Raw genomic sequence first — 27,169 nt, 5'->3', positions numbered from 1 at the left:
AATGCCACCGCCGCGTGCGCGCCCCGCCGTTGCAAGCCGCCGCTGCCCCGCAGCTCACCGCCGCAAGCCGCCGCCGCCACACAGCTCGCCGACGCCCCGCCGCCGCAAGCCCGACGCCGCGCCGCCTCGCCGGAGGTAGTCGACGCCGCCACCACCATTGTCGTATTTTTCGGTTAACCATTCGTTTTTTAGAAACCCTAGATCTAATTTTTTTAATAGATCGGTTCGTTCGGTTTTCTGTCGGTTTATTTATTTAGCGGACGTTCGTCCGTACGTTCGTTTTAACGAACGTCGTTCATCCGTTAGCCGCAGACAACGAACATTCGTTCGTTAGCCTGTTCGTCAGTTTTTCTTTTTCCAAGGGTTTTTTTGCGATTATTTTTCGATTGTGATTTCTGCCCTAATCTTCGATCTAGTATAACTTCTCGCTTGTTTATCCAAATTGGGTGAAATAAGCGCCTAGATCTTCGTCCCGATGTCCTCTTTCTGTTTAACAAACTTGAACAAGATTTTGGTACTGTAAAATTTGACTTCACTTAGATTAGTAATCGTATCTTGTTTCTTTCGTGGTTTGAGTTTCGTTGCTTCGTTTGATTTGATTCTTTTTGCAAACCGGAGTTCTTCAGTTGAACTTTCTGGTTAGATCTTATTATTTGAGTTTTACCCGTGAATCTTTGCTTGATTGCTTATGTATGCTATTGTTTGTTTGCGATAGAACACCAGGAGTGCGAAGCGTGCTACTACGAGTCGCTAGGTTTTGCGGATCGTTGGCAAGGCAAGTAATACTTTGATCATACCCCTTTATCACCCAGTTTTTATGCATTAGTTTCAACCCTCACACATTGCATGAGTAGGATCTCTTAACATGTGGGTCTAGGAAGTAGATGATGTGGTAGAACCTATTACCTGTTTTATTATCAAACCCCTGGGAGTTACTTCTACGCTATGCTTATGCTGCCATGCTATGCTCGTAGACGTGGATTGGGTTTGAGTGTATCCATGACAACTATGAGTTGTTAATTAATGGTTCAACTTAAGGTGGCAACTTTAATACACATCTGGGTGGATTGCTTGTGGGCACCTGGAGAATCCAGTGTTGTCCTAGGATATCCCGGAGTACCCGTGTGATCATCCTGCGGTCCGCCACCCAGGCTCAAAGGGATCATAAGATTATTCATGCTAGAAACTTCCGCGTGCATCCACAAGCTATTATGGGCTCTAGCATAGTCGAGTATGTTGCATGATCTCTTTCAGTGGTGGGCTAGCAGATATAGGGGAAAGTAGGTGTAACTGTCCACCTAGAGTAAAGAGGTACTGCTTCTAAAAGACTGTGTCTCGGTCATCCGTTTCTCAAGCACCATGTAGTGAGAGGAATCCAACGGAGGAGATAGAGTCTTGTGGGGAAAAGTGCGCAAACCTTTGCAGAGTGTACAAACTAATCATGGTTAGCCGTGTCCCCGGTTATGGACATCTTGAGTATCCGGTTCTTGGATTATTATATGGATCTCATCACTCTAAATTAATTTGTTGGATTGCTAATTACTTTTAATTGGGATTGAGTTGGAGGAACCTTCTCAATGTTGTTCAACTATCATGCTAGTTAAATAAAATATATTCCTTTGTTGTAGGGAAAAATTGGCTTTTCGCAAAACATATTAACCATACAGCCTCCACCAGCCATATATGCATATAATGATAGCCTTTATCTATTCATTACGCTACTGTGCTACATTGCCAGCATATTTCATGTGCTGGCCCATTTTTGGGCTGCAACGTATCATGTTGCAGACTTTTCAGACAAGGAGTATGGTTCGCTAGGCCGTTGTCATGCACTCAGCTATGCCGTTGGATTTGATGGACTCACTTTATCTTTCAAGCCTTCCGTTGTTATCTTAGTTTAGATGGCCTTAAGCCATATTTATTGTAATAAGTTCTCTCTTGAGAAATGCGATGTAATAAGTGTGTGATTGCTACTCTGTTATAAATCCTTCGAGTACTGTGTGTGTCAGCATTATCGATCCAGGGATGACACTGAATCACAGATACTTGACCGTCTAAGGTCGGGTCGCTACAAGCGGGCGGCATAGTATTATTCGATTTGACTGCGGGTGGCATAGTTCCTGATACGACTTTAATGCGTCGAGGGAGAGGGTAACGGTTCCTGAAATGTTGAACGGCCAATGATGCATCCTCCTTCAATTAGCATAGTGTGAATTCATGAGGGAAGTAATGGGAGGAGGACCGGGAAAAGAGGCAGCACGATGTGAATGCAACATAGTTTGCACTCATATAAAGGCGCCCCTCCATTCCAATGCATCTACCACATCGTACGCATCTAAGCATTTGCCTAAGCACCTACACTAATAAGCGCAAAAGTTCTCACTCCAGACCCATGGAGGCGATGCGCGTGAGCGGCTAGCGGCTGTGCCAGATGGTCCATGACGCCGGCCTGCGGCATGGCACCGTGGATCGTCTCCACACGGTGTTGGCGACCGGCTGGTGGATGGCCGCCGTCGATGCCAGCTACGACTCTCAGTATGACCAGATTATCATTCGTGAAGGAAATATGCCCTAGAGGCAATAATAAAGTTATTATTTATTTCCTTATATCATGATAAATGTTTATTATTCATGCTAGAATTGTATTAACCGGAAACATAATACATGTGTGAATACATAGACAAACTTAGTGTCACTACTATGCCTCTACTTGACTAGCTCGTTAATCAAAGATGGTTATGTTTCCTAACCATGAACAAAGTGTTGTTATTTGATTAACGAGGTCACATCATTAGTTGAATGATCTGATTGACATGACCCATTCCATTAGCTTAGCACCCGATCGTTTAGTATGTTGCTATTGCTTTCTTCATGACTTATACATGTTCCTATGACTATGAGATTATGCAACTCCCGTTTGCCGGAGGAACACTTTGTGTGCTACCAAACGTCACAACGTAACTGGGTGATTATAAAGGAGCTCTACAGGTGTCTCCAATGGCAGATGTTGGGTTGGCGTATTTCGAGAATAGGATTTTTCACTCCGATTGTCGGAGAGGTATCTCTGGGCCCTCTCGGTAATGCACATCACATAAGCCTTGCAAGCATTGCAACTAATGAGTTAGTTGCGGGATGATGTATTACGGAACGAGTAAAGAGACTTGCCGGTAACGAGATTGAACTAGGTATTGGATACCGACGATCGAATCTCGGGCAAGTAACATACCGATGACAAAGGGAACAACGTATGTTGTTATGCGGTCTGACCGATAAAGATCTTCGTAGAATATGTAGGAGCCAATATGGGCATCCAGGTCCCGCTATTGGTTATTGACCGGAGACGTATCTCGGTCATGTCTACATTGTTCTCGAACCGTAGGGTCCGCACGCTTAACGTTACGATGACAGTTATTATGAGTTTATGCATTTTGATGTACCGAAGATTGTTCGGAGTCCCGGATGTGATCATGGACATGACGAGGAGTCTCGAAATGGTTGAGACATAAAGATTGATATATTGGAAGCCTATGTTTGGATATCGAAAGTGTTCCGGGTGAAGTCGGGATTTTACCGGAGTACCGGGAGGTTACCGGAACCCCCCGGGAGCTATATGGGCCTTAGTGGGCTTTAGTGGAAAGGAGAAAGGGGAAGCCCAAGGTGGGCCGCGCGCCTCCCCCTCCCCTAGTCCTATTAGGACAAGGAGAGGTGGCCGGCCCCCTCTCTCTCTTTCCCCCCTCGAGGAATCCTATTCCAACTAGGATTGGGGGGGAATCCTACTCCCAGAGGGAGTAGGACTCCCTTGGCGCGCCCTCCTTGGCCGGCCGCCCCCTCCCCCTTGGCTCCTTTATATACGGAGGCAGGGGGCACCCTAACACACACAAGTTGATCCTTGAGATCGTTCCTTAGCCGTGTGCGGTGCCCCCTGCCACCATATTCCACCTCGATCATATTGTAGTGGTGCTTAGGCGAAGCCCTGCGACGGTAGAACATCAAGATCGTCACCATGCCGTCGTGCTGACGGAACTCCTCCCCGACGCTTTGCTGGATCGGAGCCCGGGGATTGTCATCGAGCTGTACGTGTGCTAAGAACTCGGAGGTGCCGGAGTAACGGTGCTTGGATCGGTCGGATCGGGAAGACGTACGACTACTTCCTCTACGTTCTGTCAACGCTTCCGCAGTCGGTCTGCGTGGGTACGTAGACAACACTCTCCCCTCTCGTTGCTGTGCATCATCATGATCTTGCGTGTGCGTAGGAAAATTTTGAAATTACTACGCTCCCCAACAGTTCGCACCACCAACAGGTTCACCGTCGTCAAGAAGCTCGCGGACGACAACGTCGTACTCCTCCAGCCCGTGCGCCCGGGCTCCTCATTGCCTGCCAGCCTAATCGGCCTCCATGGTCGGAACCTCTTTCAAGCACTGGTGGCCCTGCGACTGCCCGCCGATGCCACGAAGAAAGTCCACCTGGAGGTCGCGCTCTCCATGAGGCGCCTCGCCCTACAAGAAACCATAGACCTACACATCCATGTGTACGAGCGAATCGTGTACATAGGTATCTACAAGGCCAGTGAGGACGCTGCGACGTTGGCCTTCTTCAACCGGCTGGAAGCCTTGGATGCCTTAGCTGAGAAGCACCTTGACCTCTCCACAAAAGCCGCCACTCCTTAGCCACCAGACGGTGGCCCGGCGCACTGAGTTGAGGAGGAGGAGGTCGTACGTTGATGGATGCAACTTTCTTCTTGCCTCCTGTAACCACCACTGTGATCACATCATCGTGGTCTTAATTCTTATTGTGCTATTTCATTCTCGTTCTAGTCAATACAGACATGTGCGATCCCTTTCCTTAATTATATGCATCACTGTAACTAGTACTCCATCTGTCAATTTATAAGTTGTGCTGCCAGTGTTTGGGGCCGGCGCACGATCATGCACGCTCTTGTGTATGCGGTTGCGCCGGGCGCAGCGCGACGATGCAGTTACCCGCTGCAAAAACTATCATGCGGGGGACGTGGCATTGACCATTGGGCGGCAACAGTCGGTCATCCAGGTGCCCAATAAAGGAAGCAAAGAGAGATCCTACAGCAACAAGGACCAGCTTCCCTACCGATAGCTCATCTAACAGAACTCCCGTTACTTTACGACATGTTTCCAAAACATTGACCTCGAGGTTAATTGAACTAATAGGACAGAGCATTATATCCATTCAACGCAATTAAATGTTTTCAAAAAAGTGAAATGATTTCTGTGAAACTTATAAGTCATGTATGTCAAATTAACCTCTGTGTACTTGTTCTCGAATTAACCTCCGGGCCTTTTTGCCGCGGATCACAAACATCTTGTTAAGTTAAACCATTTATGTTCTCTTCCCTAATCGAAAACAGTTCATTCGACTGAACCGTATGCTGTATATCACACACACCTTGATCTGGCTGACCATTTCTTTTGATTTCCCTAATAGCAAACAGTTCATCGGAGCGAATCGTATGCCGTATATCGCACACGCATTAATATGGCTGCCCGTTTCTGTTGTTCTGTCTAATTACAAACAGTTCATCTGGATCAACCGTATGCCCTGCTTCGCACACGCACCTAAAATCTGAACCGTGTTTGATGCATCCGTCATCGCAAATGTTTTGCACCTTTTTTGATAGTTTTTTTACACCACCGTTTGTGATTATGGCATCGCACATAGTTTCGTCGAAGGGTCTCTGATCGTAGTGTCGCATTAGCAGCATCCTGCAGTAGTGAGTAGTATTCGGCTCTCTAGACAACTTCCGAAGCGAAGACTTGATCTTCGACATCGTTCCTTTTCACAGTGGTTATCATGCACTACTCAGACGAACGGCTTTCGCCTGTTTTAATGCGGTCCCGCACTACACTTACCTGAAGCTCAAAATGCCTGGACCTCGTGGCGTCATCACAGTAAATGGGAATATGGAGCGCTCCCTTAATACTGAGGAGCACACCGCGACCCTAGCAGCCGAAGTACCGGGTGGCCTCATCAAGCCGAACAACTCAGCAGTCATCAGGACCCATGACACTGCTAAGCGAGTCCGATTGGCATGACAATGCGACGGCGCGGTGGAACCAGAGCTTAAATAGCAGTTTAGTCTCCGCCGACTGCCCCATGCGGTTGTGGCATATGCACCGCGCGTACGTCACTACGCACTTAAAATACCTTGGGCAGCGCTGGAAGCACACTGCAGAAAAGGTCTATAGTACGGCTTGACCCTATACGGACCTTACATATTTTCTCCACTGCAGGTTCGTTAAAAACCTGCCGACTCTACGGTTGTACAAGGGCTCTTTTCGAGGCCCCTCCTTTTTGCAAACGACCATCGATTCCTCCTCTCAAAGGGTTTCTCACCAAGGAGAAATGGCGTAGATGTGCAGCAGGGCATCATTGGGATCTTCGAGCCGCTACTTTTAGGCCATGTTTAAACCTTTCCCTTGTGTAAACTCTTGGCATGTAAAATGGCCTCAATATCTATGGCATATATTATATAATTAAGACAAGAGGCAAACAAGCCATTACGTTCGTCCATACTGATTAAATTATCTTGACTATTAATTTCATATATTAAGGGCTGAGATTTAAAGATGTAAGCGTTACATGCAAATATTGTTACATACAAACAGTTAAACATGTCACGTACAAATAGCATTTTTTTTCAACCCAAGCCAACGTGTTGATGGACACGAGATGTAAACGAAGCAGTTCAACTTCAAAAGGAAAAGAAAGATAATTTACGGGGAGTAAGTGCACCGTACGTTCCTTTATTAAGAAAAAGACAAGCCGTGTACTCCCAGGACACGCACATGGCTAGGAATTATAAAAGGAAAATCCGTGTCCCACTAAGATATACTCATATAGCAAAAGAAAAAAATAGTACCTAATTAAGCGGACATGTTACATAATATTTTCACGTCCAAGTCTAGCACAAATCTTATCCTAGACAGGTCCGAACGTGTGTGAGAGATCTCTAATATAACAAAAATGAAATATTTTAGAAGAATAAGAGAAGGAAAAAAAGAGATCGAATAGTGTTTTTTTAAGTTCAAAGAGATCGAATAGTTCACATACCTATACGTACATATATGTTTGTGTCCGAGTGAATGGCCATAGAGTAGGCCCAATTCGGCCAGCCGTCCAAGTCGCATGTCAATTGCATGCATGACATCATGCTTTTGTCACCTAGTAATTTATATGTCTTTCCTGCCTTTAATAAGCTCAATCCATCACAGACTCAAAGAGACACCAACGTGGTAGTATATGCATGGAGATTATATTTACTTCCTCCGTTCCTAAATATAAGTTTTTTTAGAGATTTCAATACGGACTACGTACCAAGCAAAATGAGTGAATTTATACTTTAAAATACGTCTATATACAACCGTGTGTAATCTTTGTTGAAATAGTATAAGTACGGAGGGAATAATAAAAATTAACATATGGCCACTGCCGTCTCATCTACTCAAATATCACACCCTTAGGACATTGGCTCTCTACTATTCGGGTCCCTTCTAGGACGTCATTGAATTACCTCCTCGGCTTTTGGTGATCTTTGCCTTCGGGTGGGCCTGCGGTTGCCACTTCGGTGGACTTCATCTTTGCTCACTGCATCTTAACGAGGGCGAAGGCCATCCGGGCACCCTCTATGCAGGCCGAACGCTTCACAGCATCAAACCGAGGCCGCATGGCGACGAGCCGCTTCACCAAACTGAAGTAGCTGCTGGGAATGGGCTCGGCTGGCCAAAGCTGGACTATTAGATCCTTCATAGCCAAGCCTACCACCCTATGCAGCTCCGACGGCTGCTTCAGCTGGTCGTTCAGAGGCGTCGGGTGTTCCAGCGCAAGATATTGCGACGAGAACAACTTCTCGGTTGAGTTCCACTCCTGGGCTCGGAAGAACTGCGCGGCATTGGCGGCACTCTTTGGAAGATCCACAAACGGGCCTGGAGAACTCCATATTTGGGCAAGCAAAGCATACCTCTGGACTCCGAAAATACTCTACAAAAGAAAGGCCTTACCAGCCGCTATCTGCCTCGCCTGATGGATCTCTTCACGAGCACTACGGGACTCGATCCGCGCTTTTTTGGCATCTTGAAGAGCCTTGGCAAGCTCGGATGATTGGGCCGAAGCCTTCTCCTCCAAGATTTTGCACATGCGGATGGTATCCTTCAGCTCCTGCTCGACCTCGGCCACCCGAGCTTCATGTTGACGGTGGGCAGCTTGTTCGGTCTTTAGCTCCGCAGTCGCTTTGTCAGCAGCTGCCTTATTCGCCTCTGCGTCTTTCTTGGCCAATGCAAGAGAGCGTTTGAGGGTCTCGACCTCGGCTGCGCTAGCTGCGATCATAATCAAAGCATTCAAAGAGTTAACCTCTAAACTCACATATCACATCTGATATACAATGAAGTTATTAACATTATACGCATATCTTGCGTCTTATCGAACCGCTTGTTAACGCGGTCGATCTCTTCATCAGCCACCTGAAGCTTCCAATTGAGTTTGGAAATTTCTCGGCTTGGGCGGTTGCCGCCAACAGGGATGGCTGTTTCAATAACAAATCAACATGTTAGCTCTCCCGAATAATATGTGGATCCTCCGTCCGGTTGCTTTTAAAAAATCGAACAGAGTCTCAGGGGCTATTGTCTGTGCACAAGTATATTCCTCTATATTTTTATAGCATTATGTCGCATACCTCAAAGCCTGTTAAAAGGCTGGTAAAAGCTTCGTTCAGTCCGCTCTTAGGAGACTAAACCTTCTCCACCACCACACACTACTGCAGGATACTACTAATGCGACACTACGATCAAAGACCCTTTGCCGAAACTATGTGCGATGCAATAATCGCAAATGGTGGTGTAAAAAAACCATCAAAAAAGGTGCAAAACGTTTGCGATGGATGATGCATCAAACATGGTTCAGATTTTATTTGCGTGTGCGATGCAGGACACACGGTTAATCCATTCAAACTGTCTGCGATGAGGCAGAACAACAGAAACGGGCAGCCATAACAATGTGTGTGTGATGCAGGACACACGGTTAATCCGTTCAAACTATTTGCGATGAGGTAGAACAACAGAAATGGACAGCCATATCAATATGTGTGCAATATACGGCATACGGTTAACTCGGACGAACTGTTTTCGATCAGGGAACACAACAGAAACGGTTCCACCTAACAAGATGTGTGTGATATGCGGCATACAGTTCACATGGATGAACTGTTTGCGATGAGCCAAAAGAACACAAACGAGTCATGTAAACAAGATGTGTGTGATACGTGGCAAACAGCCGACTTAGATGAACTGTTTGCGATGAGAAATTACAGCACAAACGATCAATGCAGTTACTTCGTGTGTGATTCTGTGTGTACAAAAGACTTTGAAAAAGGCAAACTAGTTGCTTGCGGTGGCGGAGTATCACACACAATGCGTCTGTGAGTACTCGTGTGGGATGATTAATATGTTACACATACATTTTCTTATGTTAACATGTGTGTGAATTTGCAATATGGATAGTTAATCTGCAAATGCCTTCTGGTCATCGGGCACACGCTTAAACTCAATGAACTGTGTAAGATACTAATATTTTCCATGAAAATTTATGAACTTGGGTAACAACATTTGAGTAACATATATATAGTGATTACACTATTCGACAAAAGGAGGTTCTTCGTAACACGGTTTTGACAACCATATGGTCCATATCTACATACTTAACATAGTAACAACTATCACATTTTAAGAGGCTAAGGGCCAACAACCATATGGTCCATATCTACATACTTTACATATATAGTAACAACAAGTACATTTTAAGAGGCTGAGGGCCAACAACCACAACTATCCACAGGAAGCAGCTTGATCACGACGACTCGGCATCTCGTCAATGAAAAGGAAGAGCCCTCCTGTGTCTTGGTAGATCATGAGTAGAACAGTGTCTCCAATTTTCCAATATGGATGCATTGCCACGAGAAGTGAGAACTTGTTAATTTGAATGGTTCCATTTCTACGGGAAATGCAGTACCTTGCAATCACTTTGGCGTTATTAACAGGCACAAGTGTAATTCGACCACGCCGGGAAATCGATCCAGGAACTGCTACAAGGGGCAATTTCTGTTGACATGTAGGATAAAAAACAATTGTAACATATCGTTGAAGATATATATAGTTCATGAGCATCAACATTAAAATAAGACTTTTTACCAGCGTTTTGTGCACACAATTGGTCTTGCTCAGTGTGTGCACCATAGGTCTAATTAATCCCATCCAAAATCTAGCGTTCACACGTCGTGCTATCTCTGTCAGATTATCACAAAGTTTATGACATGCTTCATGTCCTTCTAGTGAAATTTGGTACGCTTAGTAACATACAGATCATTCACTATGCATCCAACATATCCTGCTTAAAAGGTGGAAAGGTATTATTTATTCAGAACATGGCAGAAGAATATATAGTGCGCATAAATTGGTAAATAGAATTTGTTACTGCCTAGGAACAGAGTCAGAATATGTCATGGAATTGTCACGGCAGATGTCCTAGTGTGAGGACTTAGTCGTGAGGCCAACGCATCTATGCGGTAGCTTGAAGGGGTTGGTTGGAATCAAGAGACGCTGAGGTGGATCAACACACAAGACAAGGATTTAGACAGCTTTGGGCCCCGGGAAACATCATCCGGTAATATCCCTACATGCTGTTTGTGGCTAGGTCTCCTTATGCTCATGAGGGAGTCGCCGCATAAGTCGGCTCCCCTTTCGTTGTGTCTAGCCTTAGCGATTATTTTCTGTCCCTCTTGGGGTGCCCTGCCCCTTCTTATATATGTTGAAGGGGCGGGTTACATGACTAGTCCTAGTAGGATTATGATTACTCTATTACAAGTGGAGTCCTAGTCTTGCTTCCTTTGTAGGAGAATATTCCTTATGCCTTTTCCTCTTAAGCCGGCCCACCATCACATGAACCGGCCTTCTGGGCCTTGGGCCTTGTCATCTATCTGACCCTCCATTGGAGTCATCAGTAAGTCACCAAATATCGGTCGGGTCTCTGGTGAGTCGCCAAGTCCGGTCAGGTCATACTTCCGGCAGGGTCATACCACGGGTATATCCCCGACATTAGCCCCCAATTTAATTTGGATTTATCCATGTTAAACTGATATGTAACATAAACACAAGAACAAATTTGACAGGTTGTACTCTAGGCTAAATATTCTTGTAAGCCGACACCTGATCATCCTTAAGTCCTTGTTATTTCCTTCTTCTAGAAAATCCGGGTCATTAGGCCAGCTTCATAATCAATTTGCTTGTATAAGAAACATTGTAAATAAAGAATCCATTTGAGTCGGCCTTCAATGCTCTGACTTGACAAAAATATTGGTCTTTGAAATATTCAACTGATATCCAACCGGCTTGAAAATGTAGAACTTGCCGAGTTGTGATTTCCAAAAATTGCCGGGTCATAAAAAATTGATGATTCTGGGTCATGACTATTTATAGACGCCAGGTCATGATTGTTGCCAATGCTGGGTCACACAATTGATCTTCCTGGTTTGCTCAGAACTGAGAATTTTAAGATATTCCTCCTTTATATGCATATCACCTGTAGCCCCCAAGTCTTAAGATGGAAGCATAGTAACAGCTTAAGACTTGCTTCAATATAAATGTTGCAACCTTGAAGAAATCCAGGTTATTCATCTCAATCACTAGTCAAAACTGAATATTCCACATATGTAGCCCCCAAGTGCCGGGTTGTCATGCTTGCATCAACCTGGGACTTGTAATTGTCTTATGCTCACAAAAACATCAACCAGTGTAGTCCCCAAGGGTCGGGTCATTATGCAATAATGAGCAAGGACTTCGTAGATGTAGACTTGAGCAGTAACGTGTAGCCCCCAAGGGTCGGCTTAGTAAGATAATACTGAGCTGGGACTTTATATATAATTCATTGACAATAATATCATACGATGTAATCCTCTCCATGGGGCTCGAACCCACGTCCATAAGGTTAACAGCTTTGTACTCTTCCAACTGAGTAGTAGACCTTTCAATATAATGGATTTAAGATTTGTGTACCTTGAATTGTTGACATGAGCAATTGGTAGCCCCCAAGGGCCGGCTCATTACAATGTGATGAGTCGGGTCTTCAATAAGGTGAGCAAAAAATGACTTTGCATTATCCCCCAAGTGTCATGGTGCATGCTTGCATGGACATGAGACTTGCATATTTGATGTAATATCAACTTGAATAATGTAGCCCCCAAGTGTCGGGTCGTAAGCCTGCAGCGACTCGAGACTATTCCTTCCATTATAGAATAAATTATATCCATTGATAAAATAATATCCATTGCGCCGAAGCAACTTTGAAAACCTCAATCATAATATTGGTTATTGATAACCATAATAAAAATCCAGCCATGTTGGCTATTTAAAGACTTGAATAATATAACCTGGTTTGAAAACCAGTGCCTGCAATAAAAACCAGTATATCTATGCACATATGATGCATGCTATGATGATGTAATGATGATGCAATGTATGATGCAATATATGATGATGTAATGATGATGCAATGTATGAGTATGATAACAGAATACTTCAATGAAACTAGCCATATCCACTGGATTATTCGTGCGTTCCATGAGCCCGACTCACAGTACCCAATCGACATTTGAACCCAGATAAAGCCGTATCTTGCTTTATAGACTTATCAGAAGTACGCGGGGTCAGAGTAACAGCATACATCACGGGTCGATTTATCCAAGTTTCAAGGAAGGCAGCTTATGAAGCCTAGATCCATCCTGACTATCTGTAAATCGTTCTCTCGCATGACAAGCCGCCGTTTGAACCTTAATCGAGCTCAGATCTTGGTCGAATACGCCGTAAAGACTGATCATTAAGAGTTCGGCGGGTCAATCAGGATGACCTGATGGAGTTGAAGCAGCTGGTTACAGGTAGGATGACCCGGTCAGAATTTGTTCTCTTTGGTCGAATACGCCTATGTTTGAACAAACCTTGGCAAGAGGGTAGTAACGCTATGCTCTCTTTGGTCGAACACGCCTATGTTTGAGCAGGAAGCCCCCAAGTGACATGCTTACAAATTGTGCTCGTCAGGGACCTATGTTTGAGCTGTGTTGTGCGTCCAACTCTCTTTGGTCCCTGTAATTTTCCTGAGAACTCGAACTTGCGAGAGATGGATATTCTTCTTGAGCCAGATTGTGAACCGGATATGAGAGCTTCAGAGCTTTGTAGGAGACAGATTTCCCTTGAGCCGGATTATGAACAGGATATTAAGAGTTTCAGCGCTTTGTAGGAGACAGATTTCCCTTAAACCGGAATCCTTCTTTTTGAGTCGGATTTTTTCTGACGGCCTTTAATTTTTCATCAATATAGCAGCAGTCTCCGGGACCGGGTTATCTTTCCTCCAATGATCCAGGGTTCTTAAATTTGCTGACAAAATTTGCTGAGTCATGACAGCGTAGCCCCCGAGTCTCAAGACGACTTGAGGAGTTGGCTTGAGATTCTTCATACTTGGCCCTGATATAAACCGACATATAGCTGAACAGGGGACCGCTGTCATATGTTAAAGCTGGAAGCAAGTCGGCGAGTTAATGCTCTTCGCAACACTCATTGTATATCCTTGGCGTTGATAACGCAATATGAATCCACGGAAACTTGAGATCGATCGTGGCGGGTTATAAATGACTCTATATGATTTGTGCCATTAATCCGGCTAGCGGTTCATCCCAGCTGGTTGTTTAACCAAAATGTAGTGGCGGCGACTTATCTGCCCTATCCATTGAATCATCCGGTGCAGGTGGGCGAGTCGGCTATGGCATTATAATCTGGTGCGGACGGGCGAGTCGGCCGCGGCGTTTGTAAGCCGGTGCGGACGGGTGAGTCGGCAGTGGCGTTGTAAGCCGGCGCGGACGAGAGAGTCGGTAGTGGCGTTGGAAATGGCACAGACGCAGGCAAGTTGGCCATGGGCACGGACAATAAGTCAGTCGCGTGTGTTGATGCAGCGGGGGTGGCAACTTGCGCAGGATGAGCGCTAGTGCAAAAATAATGTTTGCTCACGCCCCTTGTGCAGGAATAATGGTCCTGCAAAAAAAATCATAGACCAAGTAATTTTTCTTTGATGAAAACAATATGTGTTAATAAAATAAATTTTCAATGGATGTCATCTGATTTATTCGGATGACGAATGATTCGTTCATTGCGAGAGAAGCGGCCTAGGCAGATCGATGACTCAATATAGTCCCGGTGGTTCGGGCAGACCGGCAACTCTTGGCAGCTCAACACGGCAGAGGCGGATTTGCTCTTCAATGGTCCGTCTCGACAGAAACGGGTGCAACTACGGTTCTGGAACAGGCGACCACGCGCAGGGGCGCAGAGTGACGGCAACTTGAAGTAACAGAGGGCCGCGATAGGCCGTTGTAAGCAGGCAAGTTGGAAATCGTAAGTGTTTAACCTGTTGTCTGACGGAATAAAAGGATCCGGGGCGGCTCAACAGACGACGACTTAGGGCAGTCGGTGAGAGCGGCTTAATGGCTGCCGCGAGGCAAACCCATGGCGGCGGCTTAACGCAGGCGAGCCTCAGTAGACGAGCGGCGAAGCAATGGACGCGGAGCCTGTCAGCCGTAGGCGGTGACTCAGAGGTGGCTAGCGGCTCAGCGCACAGCACGGGAGCCGGCTGGCGGGCCCGCAACGGTGACTTGCGGGAGGTGATCGGAGGGTAGCAGCGACCGGCCAAGGCGGCTTTGACAGCGGAGGCGCGCCGGCAGAAGCGCGTAGCTCGACGAGAGGTCCGTGTGGGGGCGGCTCTGGCCCACCTTTTGACAGCAGTCCCCATATTAGTAGCCATCAATTAGTACTCGTGTAAATCCACTGTGTCTTCTACTCATGTAATTCTGATTAGTACCCATGTATTCACTTTGGCCAAGTAGTACCTTGGTCTCTCACGTGATTCTGAGTTTTGAAAATCGTGCAACTACTACCAGAGGAGAACAACTAGTACTGTATTTTAATAGGAGTACTAGTCCCACGATCATCTCACGATGACTGCTTTTCTGTATTTTGCAGGATAACCAAAAGAATGATCTGGGTGTATAACTTGTAATGCTTGAGTCCCATGCATGGCGGCATCTGTGATCAATACTTTGCCACCACGGGGCTGTACTAAGGACAACAGGTGCAGAGGCCTGCCTCAGGACACGTGGCACGCGCGGACAACGTCACATCAGAATTGGCTGTGCGATCGCTATCCGGATGTCTGTATGGCGGTTGGGCAGCGAATTTAACTTTTCCTTCGAGTGGTTGCTCCCTTGCTTGATCGGTTTGTCCAGAGCACATCATGTAGACTCCTTGTAGGATTCGTGCGTGAGCACCGCCACATGGCAGACAATTACGTGTTCTTCTTCCTCCGACTGGGAGCCGACAACTTTTGATGAATCGCAGGAGGTAACACATAGACGAAATCGATCTCCTGTCGGTCTCGATGGATTGCAAATCGCAGCGGCGATACACAGACCCAACCCTAATTTCTTTTGATCTTAATCTCTTATACGTCGGGTTATCCTGAGTGATTACTCCACGCCAGCTCTTTCTTCATCTATCCAATCACGAGCATCTCAATCCCCGAAGGGCTTCCTCCAAAAACTCAACACCACCGTGCACGGCCCCATGGTGGGCGTCAACTATCGTGGAATCGTCATGGCAGATTTCCTAGTGTGAGGACTTAGTCGTGAGGCCAACTCATCTATGCGGTAGCTTGAAGGGGTTGGTTGAAATCAAGAGAGGCGAGGCGGATCAACACACAAGACAAGGATTTAGACAGCTTCAGGCCCCGAGAAACATCATCCGGTAATAGACCTACTTGTTGTTTGTGGCTAGGTCTCATTATGATCATGAGGGAGTCGCCGCATAAGCCGGCTCCCTTTTCGTTGTGTCTAGCCTTAGCGATTATTTTCTGTCCCTCTTGGGGTGCCCTGTCCCTCCTTATATATGTTGAAGGGACGGGTTACATGACTAGTCCTAGTAGGATTAGGATTACTCTATTACAAGTGGAGTCCTAGTCTTGCTTCCTTTGTAGGAGAATATTCCTTATGCCTTTTCCTCTTAAGCTGGCCCACCATCACATGAACCGGCCTTCTGGGCCTTGGGCGCCTTGTCATCTATCTGACCCACCGTCGGGGTCATCAGTAAGTCGCCAAATATCAGCCGGGTCTCTGGTGAGTCGCCAAGTCCGGCCAGGTCATACTTCCGGTCGGGTCATACTGCGGGGTATATCCCCGACAGAATATGATATCACATTTGGTTGCTTAAATAGTGATTAATTGGTTGCTTAAATAGTAATATGACAGCAAGGAGAAAGTTGAAAGGACACTAACCTTGATCAGACTATGATCGGCTGATGATGTTGGGGAAGTAAACATCCATGTTAATTAGACCAGGCTGTGGTGCACGCACTAGAATTTTATTGCCAACTTTCAGTTCATAACACTTAGACATTTTTCTCCAAAGGTCCGCATTAAAATATGAGTGACCATCTTTATCAAGTTTTACGCTAACCGTCATCGTAAATCCATGCTGCATTGTGAATATGACATCCTGGGAGTCATCAGCAAAGTAAAGCCCAAGATTTCCGTCTACTCCTGTTCTTGCAAAGCAAGGGATGTACTGCTTGAAATTAAAATTAAGATCGTAAATTAGATATATTGAAATAAAAGAGCAAGATGCAAATATGGGAGTAACTGATAGAATAGATCCATATATATAGAGAGAGATGAAAGCAAAGTACAAAAATATAGAATTAAAAATAGATAATGTAACAAAGATTTGATGCAAATATATAGATAATGTAGCAATAGACGGTATATGTTCACAAATATAGGCCGTGCCGATCGTGGTAGGTTGAGATTGAACATACCGAGTGCTGCCTGAAGTCATCCGGAAAGAACTTCGTTTCCGACTGGCCACGACCACAGTTGCCCGATTTGTGCTTGCACTGTGGACACATGAATGAACACCCACGAATCAGCTAGAACAAAAATGATTCCACGGCGATTTCCGCCGGTTGATTAATAGCGATGGACGGACTGCGATAAGAGATGAGTGAATATTTCGCTAATTAAGTTGATTACCCTCTCCATGAGAAAAATCCCCGGCCCAATCCCGCAAAAAGAAACCCAGTCGACCAGAGTCTAGAATATCGATGCAGATAGGCGGCGGAAAGCGGTGGAGGCGAAATCCGATGTCGTTTGGAGCGCGACCTACGCCCGTTGCCAACAGCCGTCGAGCTTAGGGTGCAGAGTTGCGGAGGAGTCGCGCGGCGAGTGAGTGAGGACGAAGTGGGCGAGGGTTTTCTTTTCCTTTTGCATGTGTGAGTGAACACACACGGTTCACAGAGGCGACGGAGATGAATCGTGTGCGATAGTAAATCACCGAGATTGAATGGGAATCCAAATTTCCTTTGTCCTTCATCCATGAGTTTTTTTCTATGATGAACATAAACCCTGCTAATCACCATGTTCACATTTGACACTTTTCCGGGTTCATATACAATATTTAGGGGATTATGTGCATTTTGTAGGAATTAATGCGCGTAATTCAAATTCAAACAATCGGTGCATGAAAGGCTGCACAAGAACGGTCTAGAAAACCATGCTCATGCTATTTAGTACATTCTCATGCCTTCTACAAGAAATGGACAGATATTTTAAGGAAATGTGTGGCAATAGTCAACCATAAACGCGTCGTTTACTGGGTTAACAACTATACAAAAATGAAATACATGCTTAGAAAACACATGACGCTTGGTGTGGTGCCATGGTATGACCTCACCGTGCCCTGGTAAAAATGTCGTCATGCACGTCTTTCATAAAATGAACCATCATCGAGGAAGTTTCATGGTTTTGAGGGGGAAGTCACCAAGATTGAATGGGGGTCCAAATTTCCTCTATCCTTTGTCCACGAGTTTTTTCTATGATGAACATACAACCTGCAAATCACTGTGTTCAAATTTGGAACTCTTCCGGGTTCATTGGCCATATTTAGGGGATTATGTGCATTTCCTAGGCATTAATGCACATAATTCAAGTTCAAACACTCGGTGCATGAAAGGGTCCACAAGAACGGCCTGGAAAAGAATGCTCATGCCATTTAGTAAATTCTCATGCCTTTTACAAGGAATAATGGATAGATATTTCGTTGAAATGTGTGGCAATAGTCAACCACAAATGTTTGTTTGTTGGGTTTTCAACTAGAAAAAATGAAATAAATACTTAAAAACATGATGCCTAGCATGGTGCCATGGTATGACCTCACCATGCCCTGGTAAAAATTTGAGAAGGTTTGACTTATGTCGTCATGCACACCCTTCATAAATCGAACCATCACCGAGGAAGTTCCATGCTTTCGAGAGGGAAATCCTCAAGATTGAAAGGGAATCCAAACTTTCTTTGTTCTTTGCCCTGGAGTTTTTTTCTACGATGAACATACACCCTGCAAATCATCATGTTCAAATTTGGCCTTTTTCCGGGCTCATTTACCATATTTAGGGGATTATGTGCATTTTCTAGGCATTTAGCACATATAAATCCAATCCAGCTACAGGTGCACGGGTGTGATGTGAGGGACGTGGATTGTCGTTTGATCATGGCGCATACAACGGTGCACACGCGCGATCCGCATGGCTGGGGTTCCGGCCAATCATAGTGCAACACACAATAGGCTCAACGCACACTGTTTCCGGAAGCGAGAGAGATGAACCGTGTGCGATAATGAACAAGCAAAATTGTAAGGGAAGCCAAATTTCTATTGTCGTTTGTCATTGAGCTCTTGAATACCACCGCACTGTACGGCTGCCCGGCCCCTCCGTCCCAGAGCTCTCTCCAGGCGTCGTCCATGCCACCGCGGTGCACAGTAACTGGTAAGGAAGCCATGGCATCCTGCTGCGCCGCGTTCCTCGCCGCCCGCGACCGCACACATGGTAAGGAAGCGATGGCATCTCGCTGCGCCGAGTTCATCGCCGCCGGCGGCCAGACAGTTACATGGGCGGACTTTGAGGCTGCCATGGCCGAATGGGTGGTGGATCTAGAGGTGGCCAAAGCTGCACAGAAGGAGCGGAAAAGGCAGAAAGCAGTCAAGAAAAGAGAGTCTCGCCGCCGCAAGAAAAAAGAGGCCGCACGCCATGGTGAGGAGAGCTTGGCGGAGATCGAAGCATGGTGGGCTGCCGCCTACAAGGCCGGGAAGGAGAACGCCGGCGTCTGTCTAGCATGCCCTGATGGCAGCATGTGAGAAGTAGTTTAAGTTTGTAGTATTAGAGCAAATTACCAGTAGTACTTTAAGTTTGTAGTATTAATGTACAATGTCGGTAAGAACATCCTTTGAGGGCTTTGAGCGTTGATTAGCATGTGTGCCCGTGTGTTTTTTTTTGCATTAATCATTAGAAGATCACAAAACACACGGTTTCTATGCCGTACCCGTCTACGTTTTTTAAGTTAATGGCCCATAAGTCAGTTACCTATGGGATATTTCCTAATAAACCAGGCGTACCATTGACCGAAAAAATCAAGTACACATGTACATTTTTTGGAGATGGGATCTACCAACTTTCTTTTTTCTCGCACACGAGTATTTTACGCGCTTCGTCTGCGTTGTGTGTTCCCCCGCCCAAGTTTCAAGTTTTGCACCGAAATTTTCATTACGCGCGCGATTTCAGAATCAATTCCTCCAACCACATCCCCTTCCCCTCAGTATCCCCTCCCTCGCCCCTCCCCCTACCGGCATCTCAAACCGCCACCGCTGCAACCACAGCTTCAACCACATCTACGTTCTGCTCGGATCCAGTCAGGTAACCCATCGATCTCTATCACGTCCCCGGCCTATTTGCTTAAATGGCGCCTGCGAAACATCATCATGCCTCCAAATCCCCCCTGCCAGGAGCTGATGGCGGTCCATGGCGCGATGGCCGCTGTGCGTGTTAACCAAGAGGAACACCTTGCCTCCGCCGCCACCGCCGACATGGTGCAGGCTCGGGCCCAGATGAAGTCCCCCAGCGACTACCCCCCAGGACTTAACAGGTAAGATCTGACCAGCTAAATCTTACGAATACCACTTGCAACGGCTATGATTTGTACGGTTGATGTATTAAGCATGTTTGTGCCTTGTTTATTTCAGTACTGCACACTGTGTGATGTTCAAATATTACCGTGTCCAGCTCAATTTCACCAATACCAGCAACAAATTTACAATACATGACTCATGATATCACTAGGGATGCTGCCCATTTGCTATTTTTAGTGGATGCCAACCCTGTTGTACTTAACATGCTTGTCCATGTACTTACGTAGGGTCATAACGGCCAATGCTTTTATTTGCCATCGAGGTGAGCTGCATCCCATGTCTTACAGTATTTCACATAATTTGTGCAATTGCAGTTTAACTTCTACCATTTACTGGTTGCCTGTAGGTACACATGTCAGTGGCACTGATCAACGTTTCGAGCCGGAGGAACAGCTCGCCTCCGCCGTCGCTGACTTTGGGCGAGCTCTGGCCAAGATGAAGTGCCCAAGCAACTACCTCTCAGGACTTACCAATTATGTACTCACCAGTTCAATCTTACCAATACCAGCCGCAATTAATGGCTATGTTCTGTACGGTCGATGTATTAAGAATGTTCTAGTAAACATGCCTAACATGTTTTTTCTACTTTCCCTACCTTTTTATAGACATCTAGGCCATTCTCTGCTCTGGCAGCACCTGCCTTGTGATGTTTAACTATGCCAATTGCATTTTTATTAGTACCAGTTTCAATGTCTATTAAGTCCGTTGCAATTAACAGTTGAATCCATTTTTAAACAGTTGTATTTCAATGGCTACAAACTTACAAAACATGACTTAGGATGCTGTTAAGCCTGTTGCAATTAACAGTTGTATCCATTTTTTAATCTGTCCATTTGCTACCATGCTACTCTCCACAATGAAGATATACCAGAGATGCTACCCCATTTGATATTTTTTTTGTGGATGATAACCCTGTTTTACTTAACATGCTTGTCCATGTACTTACGCAGGGTCATAACGGCCAATGCTGTTGTTTTCCGTCAAGGTTAGCTGCATCCCATGTCTTACAGTATTTCACATCATTTGTGCAATTGTAGTTTAACTACTACCATTTACTAGTTGCCTGTAGGTACACATGTCAGTGGCACTGATCCACGCTTTGACCCGGAGGAACAGCTCGCCTCTGCTGCCGCTGACTTTGGGCGGGCTCTGGCCAAGATGAAGTGCACCAACAACTACCTCTCAAGACTTACCAAGTATGTACCCACCAGTTTAATCTTACCAATACCAATTGCAATTAATGGCTATGCTTTGTACTGTCGATGTATTAAGCATGTTGTAGTAAACATGCCTAACATGTTTGAGCTATTTTCCCTACCTTTTTATAGACAAGTGGGCCATTATCTGCTCTGGCAGCACCTGCCCTGTGATGTTTAGCTCTGCCAATTGCATTTTTATCAGTACCAGTTTCAATGGCCATTAAGCATGTTGCAATTAACAGTTGTATCCATTTTAAAGAGTTGTATTTCGATGGCTACAAACTTACAAAACATGAATTAGGATGTTGTTAAGCCTATTGCAATTAACAGTTATATCCATTTTTTCATCCATCCCTTTGCTACCGTGCTACTCTTTCGAAATGAAGATATCACTAGAGATGCTGACGTTTTATGACCATTTGCTATTTTTGGTGGATGTTAACCCTGTTGTAGTTAAAATTGGCTTTCCATGTACTTACACAGGGCTACAATGGGCGATGCTGTTGTTTGCCGTCGAGGTTAACTGCATCCCATGTCTTATACACCATGTATTCCTAAATATAAGTATTTTTAGAGACTCCAATATAGACTACATAAGGAGCAAAATGAGTGAATCTAGATTCTAATCTAAACTATATCTATAATTCTATATACATCCATATGTAATTCATATTGAAATCTCAAAAAAAAAAACTTGTACTTAGGAACATAGGTAGTTGTATTTTACATCATTTGTGCAATCTCAGTTTAGCTTCTAACATTTACTGGTTGCTTGTAGGTACATATATGAGCGGTACTGATCCATGCTTCGATCCCTTTTGCGTATGGGGCAATGAGATATTCATGAACAAGCGTCAAGTGAGGAAACTAAGAAAGATTGTTAGGCGAAAGAAACGGGTGATTGGAATTAAGCTCTTTATTTACACTTTGTCGAAGACAACAGTGAACTTTAGGATGGTAAGTAATGTGTTGCCTTTTCCCCCTGCCCACAACAAGTTACTCTATTAGACCTCAGTATCTGATATTTTTCTCTTTTCAGTGGTTTCCGAAGCTATTTACTGATGATTACCTTGCAAACTACATGACCGGAGTGGAGGCAACTAAGGTTAAAGTATGTAATTCATAATACCATGATAAAGCTCTAGAAGTCTTCCTGAAGGCGGTGAAAGATGGGCGGGCGATCGTCACAAGGGTTGGACAAAAGTGGTTCGTGCCTATGGCATGCAGGAAGGCACATTATGGGCATTCCGCTTCTTCACCACCATCGGCGGTCAAAATGATTTACACTTGTCTCTTCACCTTTACCTCCTTTAAATAATGTGGTTCATCATAGTTAATTGCTGCCTAATCCTGTAATTACTGAACATATTGTACTGGCAACTTTATTTATGGATTCATTGTTGAACCATTGTGTTGAGAATTTGAATTGCACGTTTCATATTTCAAAATTTCAAATTAGAATAATAAATTAGAGGAAAAAATAAAAAGAGAATAGACGGTCATGGAACTCTGCAAATGGTTCTAGCAGTAAAAGCGCTTGTGATGGATAGCCCAATGCCACACAGTTTTCTACATCAAATCGTGTGTGATGTAGTTAATGAAAGCAAATAGTTAACCAAGGCAGTCCTTGTGTGATAGTTACACCTTTCACACACGAGCGTATACATAAAACCGTGTGGGATGTACATCCGAACGGAAACGTTTTCCCTGGATTGACTATGTGGGATGTACATAAGAACGGAAATGTATTCCTTGGATTGACTGTGTGTGATATACATACGAACGGAAATGATTTTCTAGGATTCACCGTGTGGGATGTACATACCTACGGAAATGATTTTCTCGGATTACCGTGTGGGATGTACATACCTACGGAAATGATTGGGTTTCGATGCCTCGCCCGATCGCACACGGCCCCAACCTGGGTCCCAGGAGGGCCTATCCCCGACGATTTCTGGGTCGTGTGGGAAGGACACCCTATCGCACATACTCACTTGGCGACGGTTCCAAATGTCGTCGCGGAAAGGGTGTGACGCCCCCGATTTGACCGTACACTAATCATACACGCAAACATGTACGATCAAGATCAGGGACTCACGGGAAGATATCACAACACAACTCTACAAATAAAAATAAGTCATACAAGCATCATATTACAAGCCAGGGGCCTCAAAGGCTCGAATACAAGAGCTCGATCATAGACGAGTCAGCAGAAGCAACAATATCTGAGTACAGACATAAGTTAAACAAGTTTGCCTTAAGAAGGCTAGCACAAACTGGGATACAGATCGAAAGAGGCGCAGGCCTCCTGCCTGGGATCCTCCTAACTACTCCTGGTCGTCGTCAGCGGGCAGCACGTAGTAGTAGGCAACTCCGGTGAAGTAGGAGTCGTCGTCGACAGTGGCGTCTGGATCCTGGGCTCCAATATCTGGTTGCGACAACTAGGTAGAAGGGATAGAGGGAAAAGAAGGAGAAGCAACCGTGAGTACTCATCCAAAGTACTCGCAAGCAAGGAGCTACACTACATATGCATGGGTATATGTGTAAAGGCCATATCGGTGGACTGAACTGCAGAATGCCAGAATAAGAGGGGGATAGCTAATCATGTCGACGACTACGCTTCTGGCAGCCTCCGTCTTACAACATGTAGAAAAGAGTAGACTGAAGTCCTCCAAGTAGCATCGCATAGCATAACCCTAACCGATGATCCTCCCCTCGTCGCCCTGTGAGAGAGCGACCACCGGTTGTATCTGGCACTTGGAAGGGTGTGTTTTATTAAGTATCCGGTTCTAGTTGTCATAAGGTCAAGGTACAACTCCAAGTCGTCCTGTTACCGAAGATCACGGCTATTCGAATAGATTAAATTCCCTGCAGGGGTGCACCACATAACCCAACATGCTCGATCCCATTTGGCCGGACACACTTTTCTGGGTCATGCCCGGCCTCGGAAGATCAACACATCGCAGCCCTACCTAGGCACAACAGAGAGGTCAGCACGCCGGTCTAAATCCTATGGCGCAGGGGTCTGGGCCCATCGCCCATTGCACACCTGCACGTTGCGTACGCGGCCGGAAGCAGAACTAGCCCCCTTAATACAAGAGCAGGCTTACGGTCCAATCCGGCGCGCGCCACTCAGTCGCTGACGTCACGAAGGCTTTGGCTGATACCACGACGTCGAGTGCCCATAACTGTCCCCGCGTAGATGGTTAGTGCGTATAGGCCAGTAGCCAGACTCAGATCAAATACCAAGATCTCGTTAAGCGTGTTAAGTATCCGCGAACGCCGACCAGGGCTAGGCCCACCTCTCTCCTAGGTGGTCTCAACCTGCCCTGTCGCTCCGCCTCAAAGTAACAGTCGGGGGCCGTCGGGAACTCAGGCCCATCACTACCTGGATGGAGCCACCTGCCCCTTCAGCCCCCATCTCCAAACAGTATCATAAGTAATGTAACAATGTAAGTATATATCATATGCCCATGATCACCTCCCGAAGTGATCACGGCCCAGTAGTATAGCATGGCAGACGGACAAGAGTGTAGGGCCACTGATGGAACACTAGCATCCTATACTAAGCAGTAGGATAGCAGGTAAAGGTAACAACAGTAGTAGCAAGGGCAGGCTATGCAGCACTATAGGATTAACTAAAAGCAGTAACATGCTACACTACTCTAATGCAAGCAGTATAGAGGAGAATAGGCGATATCTGGTGATCAAGGGGGGGGGGGCTTGCCTGGCAAGAGAGAGGGGTTGACAACTCCGTAGTCGTACTGGGTAGCAGCGGCGTCGGTCTCGGTGTCTAGCGAGAGAAGAGGGGAAAGAAATAATAAATATTTGAGCAAATAGATGCATAACGATGCATGACAAGACACGTATCGGTGCTAGAGGTGTCCTAAAGCGGTATGAGGTGATACCGGTGAAGGGGGGAAACATCCGGGAAAGTATCCCCGGTGTTTCGCGTTTTCGGGCAAAGGAGCCGGAGGGGGAAAGTTGCGAGTTTGATATGTTAGGGGTGCGTGGCGGACGAACGGGCTGCGTATCCAGATTCGTCTCGTCGTTCTGAGCAACTTTGATGTAGAAAGTATTTTCATCCGAGTTACGAATTAAAAGATATGATTTTCTAAAAATTTTATTAATTTCTGGAATTTAATTAATTAATTAATTAATTAATTCGAAAATGAATTAATGACATCAGCATGATGTCATGCTGACATCAGTAGTCAACAGAGTTGACTTGGTCAACCTGACCAGTGGGTCCAGTGGGACCCACCTGTCATGCACTGTCTATGTTAATTAGAGATTAGGCTAAACAAACTACTGTTTAATTAACTAACAAATTAGTTAGATTAATTACTAGGATTAATTAACTGAATTAATTTAGTTAATTAATTAATTATTTAAGTTTTTTATTATTATTCTCTTTTTTTATTGGAAACGTTCTGTGGGGTGGGGCCCCTAGTGTCAGTGGCACAGGGGCCGTAGTGGGTTACGGGCGCTACGGGCGGGTCGGGCGTTGCGGCGCCCGATTGGGCGTTCGCCCAAATCGCCGGGGCGAGGAGGGCCGGGGCAAGGCCGTGACCGTGGGCGTCCGACGGGGCGCGGCGTCGCCCGAACGGGCACGCCGGCGAGCAAAGGCCCGAGGCGACGGCGGGCCGCGGGCATTGGCTTGGCCGCGGCCGAAGGCGGAGCAGAGCGGGGGGAAGCAGGGGCGCCACGGGGCGCGGGCGCGTGCGCGAGCACGGCCAGGGCACGACCCCGATGCGCGTTCGGGCACGGAACGGCGCCGGCGACAGTGAAGGGAAGAGGCAAGGCGCAGGGGGGCGCGGCCCGGCACGGTGCGGTGTCGCCCGGGAGGGCCGCCGACGAGCAGCGCCACCGAGGGGGAAGGCGAGGCCAATGCCCGCGGGGAAGCGCGGCCACGAGGCGAGCACGTACGGGGGTGGCGAACAGGGGCACGCCGGGCGGGGCGAGGCCACGGTGAGCACGGGCCGGGGCGCGACGAGCGCGGCACCGGAGCGAGGCAAGCACCGGCGAGAGGGGACGGGGAGCTGGAGGACCGAGGTCCTCACCGGGGTGCGTAGGGAACGGGCAGCGTGCTCGATGGAGGTCGGGGAGGACCGTGGTGGAGGGGGACGGGGACGGCATCGACAAGGAGGAGGCAGGCCGGCGGAGAGGAGGAAGCAGGCCGGTGGGGAGGGCTCCTGGCGGCGGGGTCGTCGAGCTCCGGGCGCCGGCGTGTGGCGGGAGCGCACCGGGCGGCTTTGGTCTCCTCTGGATCCCGATCCAGATCGGGAGAGAGGAGGGGGGTGAGTGGGTGCGGGGATTGGGTTAGGGTTTCCCCCCCTGGTGGGGTTATTGAGGGGAGGAGTTGGGCCGGTGGGTGTGGCCGAATGGGCTAGGTGGGTTGGCCCAGTTGGGCCACGGCCCAGGGAGGGGGGGCTTTCTCTTTCTTTTTTTGTTTTCTATTTTCCCTTTTTGTATTTTCTTTCTTTTCTGTTTAAATCATTTTAAACCATTTAGCCATTTTATAAAAATGTGTTTGTTGCACCATAATTACCCTTGTATTAGTTGTCACCATTTGTACTTTTTTTAGTCTTGACATTTGAAAACTTTACTAGTTTGACTTGAGTTTGAATTTGAATTTTGAATCGGTTTTTGAACTAACCCGAGATTAACTACAGTGACAGAGGTGACGCGACATCGTTAACGAGGGATTACTGTAGCCTAATTATCCGGGCGTCACAAAGGGGTTAAAAACTGTTTGTTTAGGACCGACGCGCACCAGTGACACCCATCAGGGTGCAGTGCTCCGCCACGATGGAAGCACGTGGTAGTGCTTCCTCCAGAGTGTCAGG

Source organism: Triticum urartu, chromosome 1 (assembly GCF_003073215.2).
Source record: "Triticum urartu cultivar G1812 chromosome 1, Tu2.1, whole genome shotgun sequence".
Classification (NCBI taxonomy): domain Eukaryota; kingdom Viridiplantae; phylum Streptophyta; class Magnoliopsida; order Poales; family Poaceae; genus Triticum; species Triticum urartu.
The sequence above is the reverse complement of the archived record's forward strand: the minus strand, read 5'-3'. Positions refer to the sequence as shown.